Source organism: Nestor notabilis, unplaced genomic scaffold (assembly GCF_000696875.1).
Source record: "Nestor notabilis isolate BGI_N333 unplaced genomic scaffold, ASM69687v1 scaffold5129, whole genome shotgun sequence".
Classification (NCBI taxonomy): Eukaryota; Metazoa; Chordata; class Aves; order Psittaciformes; family Psittacidae; genus Nestor; species Nestor notabilis.
The window spans coordinates 92,539-96,455 of NW_009942285.1; the positions used below are offsets into that span (position 1 = coordinate 92,539).

A 3,917-nucleotide genomic window follows, 5' to 3' on the forward strand; every position below is an offset into this window, starting at 1 on the left:
GAAAGAATAGAATGCTTTAAGTCATCTTAAATGGCAACTTTTCACTTCTTCACAATCTATGTCCCTAGATTGTGGGGTGGCAAGCAATGAACTTTTAGTGCCTACAAGGATGAAGGACTAATGGAACTAGCTGGACTCTGATGGAAGTCTCCCCACCAGATCTGCTGGTAAAGCAGAATACCCACCTGCTAACAAGCCACTGCAATTCAGCACAGGGACCACTTTTTCCCACTCGCATTAGTTCCAGTGGCACTGAGCGAGCAAAGAGCCAACACTGCGAGCTCTGCCAACATCCTGAACATTTTTTTCCCTTATATAGCTCATAATTAGGGAGAAATTAAATTAGTTCAAGTTTAGAATCTTACTCCTTCATGTGATTTAAACAATTTCTTCCGAACTAAGGGATTTTTCTTTTAAACAATGAGCCTATTTTCCAGTGTTGCTGCTGTAAGAGTTTCAATGCTTTGGCGCTTGTTCTAAGTCATCAAGCCAGACACCTCCTTCTCAAGTGCCCAGCATATGCAACTCCTGCTGACCTCAGCAAGGATTTCATGTTTGTCTAACTAAATGAATGCAGAAATAGAATTCTACCCCACCTCCTAAAATTAGCCCAGTACTGATGGGCGCCATAAAGAAAATATCATGTATACATAATTCCTCTACACTCCTTCTCCTTTTTCATAATCTTTCTTACAGCTCAGTTTAATTGAAATATGAACCCCTAGATATACTGGCAGTTGGATACAGTCAGAAATGAGCATGTGTCCCTATCTGACCTGACCTTACCACTGCAATTTGGGAAAACCCACCTGTTAGCAGCATAATGAAGTCTGTGCACAGCAATGAAACAACCACTTCATGTGTACATTGGACCAAATAAAATGTACCTTATTTTTGATACACTGAGGATTATTTCCTGAAAATTTCACCTTTTAAATCTGGACATCTTTTCAAAATACTCCATATCTCTTTTTTCCCCCCAACGAACTGCACAAATAGCCAGTGAAGAGTCAGCAAGAATCACAGTTTCATGGCATTTCCCAGCCTATTCCTTTCTCTGTCAGCTTTATTTCTAGAGAGCACATTCATACTCAGTTTAACTGTCAATATTAAAGTGAGGCAAAAGAGGGAAAAAAAATCCCAAACAATCCCTGAGCTATAGATCCTTGCTGCTGTGTCGCCTAAGCTGGGGTATTCTTCTCCAGGCTGTATTGTATTTCTTGAAGTCCTCTATTATCCCAGGGTATTTTTCTATTGCCCACCTCCTTTAAAAATAAACTTTTTTTCTTTCTGAAAGAATGTCTGTTGATTTAACAGATTTTATGCCAGGCCCAGATACTGCATATAAAAATATAAAGAAACTACTACTAATTCGGCTACGCTGAGGGTCAAACTAACTTCTGGATGTCCACAGAATGTCTACCAGTTGGTTTTTTCCTTAGTTGTATTACCGAAATCAGCATAATCTTTTAACAGTATCCCAACTCAGTAACAGCACTGCTGTGTACAGCAAAAGACATGCTAAACCCAGCAAACGTGCAAGAAAAGCATTGGTTTTTTAATTAATCATATTCTATCTACAAAAGTTCACGGATCATGTTTGGAATACACCATTATGTCCATAAGTGAGCAAAGTCTTTCGATGAGTATGGAAGAACTGAACCTTACCTAATCTCTACTTTATGCCTGCAATTTTCTTAGTATGGAATGATCTATGCAGATTTTCCAAATATGCTCAAGATAGCTGGAGATCTAGGTTCCGGCACAAGCATCTTGGCTGTCCTTGGATGAGTTAGCCCTCAGTACACTTTTGTTCCTCATCTGCAGAATAGTTCTGCCTTGATTACCAAGGAAAAGCACATAGAATGTTCAGATGCTGTTCTAGTACGCATTGCACCAAGAACCTATGATAATAGTACCTAAGCAGATAAGACTAGCTAAGATAACAACTGGGACTGCCAGGTCTCTCGAGGCCGTGCGTTATCGTCACTGCAGAGAGCTGTATGCTTGTGCAGTACAAGTGATCTGTCACTCTGAGCACTAAGCTCCAAGTAGCGTTGGCTAATAAGTATCTTTGCTATAAAGTCAACATGTGCATAGGCCCCCTTTGTGCCCATTCTTCCCCTTGCAGAAAAGGCTACAAGCTAGACCAAATCCTCTGTGAAGCTGCTCAAGCCCTTCCTACAGGACCCTTACAGTCACCACTCCTTGCATCTTCTGCTCCATCAAGCTCAACATAACTGCCTACGAAGTAACCAGTGATGCTGAACTGGGGGGTTTGGTTTTCAATTCCTTGACCTAGTAATTTCCTGCTCACATTACCATCAGGGACGCCACTGTCAGGGATGCTGAAGGAAGCGTGCTCAGCCTCTCAAAAAGCACTTCATGTCACCCCTCATCAATGCTAGCAACCGTCACGCTAATTGACCCAGTGGTGGGGGCAGGCAGGGCCTGTCCCATCTTCTAATGACTAAAGAAAAGTCACCATGACCTTGGTTCTCAGGGGAAGAAAATTTGGCAAGAGGGAATCTTCTACAGATGCCCTCTTTCAAAACAAAAGAAAAACACACCAAAAAACTATACCTCAAGCATTATTTTTGGATCCACAAAATATCCTGAAGTGCTATCAGACCAGACAGAAGAAAACCAACCATAAAGCTAGCCACTCTCCTAACTGCTACCCTCAGAGTCCTCCTGTCACCACAAATGTGTGTTTTTGGAAGCATAATGACAGGGAACATATTAGCAAGCATCACATATAGTGCTGCTCTATTTCCAGCTGTGTCAGCATTCCCTTTAGCAGCCCCCATACTGCCTCAGAAATGGACATGCAAATCCTGTAGTGGTTGGTTCCTGCAATATTAACTTCCCCCTGTGATACGATGTTCCTCCCATTATCCCTCCGATGTGAGTTTGCACTGGATACCAGGCTTAGAATCATCCTGCCTAACCTTTAGCCACCTAAAATCACCTTCATGTGAATTAGGCATCCTCTCTAATCAAATGCCAACAACAGTCACCTCCAGACCAACTCAGCCCATCCTAAAATAGCTGTCTACAACTGTTGGGCTGAATTACATTTTGGTGGTTCCTGTCTCTCTCCATTGACAATCAAGAGAACAAGAAAGTCTCGACACCTCATTTTAGTCTGTCTAAAATTAAACTAAATTAATCCCACTCCACTTCTTCCCTCTTGGGACTATCATGTTTCACCCCTTAGACTCACTTTACAGATTAGCAACAAACCAAGGAAAGCCTCCTTGATTCTGGCAGCCTGTGCTAAGTGCTGCCATGGTCAAGCAGAACTGTTTGTACGCATGCAGTAGAAATATCTTATCTCCTTGTTTCCTTTGCAGTTTCCTGAAATAGGCTTGGGCCACTCTCAGAATGCACTGAAGCATCACAGAACATGGCAGGGGTTAGATCAGTTCTGTGCAGATTCCTGACACTTACTCTTGAAATAGGCTCACATTATTTGAGAAAGCAGTGTGGGGAGGCAGAGATTGCTTGAAAAAGCACGAGACCTTTTCAAACAACCAACCTGAATGCTAGAAAGTCTGGCACTGTTCTGTGCTTGTGGGCTGACCTTGTGCTCCAGCCTAGGCCCCAAGCTGGTTGAGCTGAGAAATTCAGCAATGAGTTCAGGAGTGTTAGCAAGAGCAAGAATCGGCCACAGCAAACTCTAAGGAACCCATGAGAGAAGCACAAAGGTTGTTTGTTGCCTTTTAAGGCTCTTGATGCTTTTCACAGGCAATTCAGTACACACTGATAGACTAAATGGCTTGTTTATTTTTCATCTGCAGGTGCAGATGGGTTTATAGGTGGCCAAAAGCCACTGACATGTTAATTTCATCTTCAGAGTTGTTCCCATGCAGCTGTGCAGAGCTGTGGACCTCCTTAGTTTTCTTTTCAGCAGG

At 42.5% G+C, this 3,917-nt stretch overlaps 1 protein-coding gene across 1 annotated transcript in view; it reads right to left on the reverse strand.

Moving 5' to 3' along the window:
- The window catches only part of TIMP3 (TIMP metallopeptidase inhibitor 3), a 35,295-nt gene that overhangs the window by 2,103 nt on the left and 29,275 nt on the right, over positions 1-3,917 (reverse strand). The window lies entirely within an intron of this gene.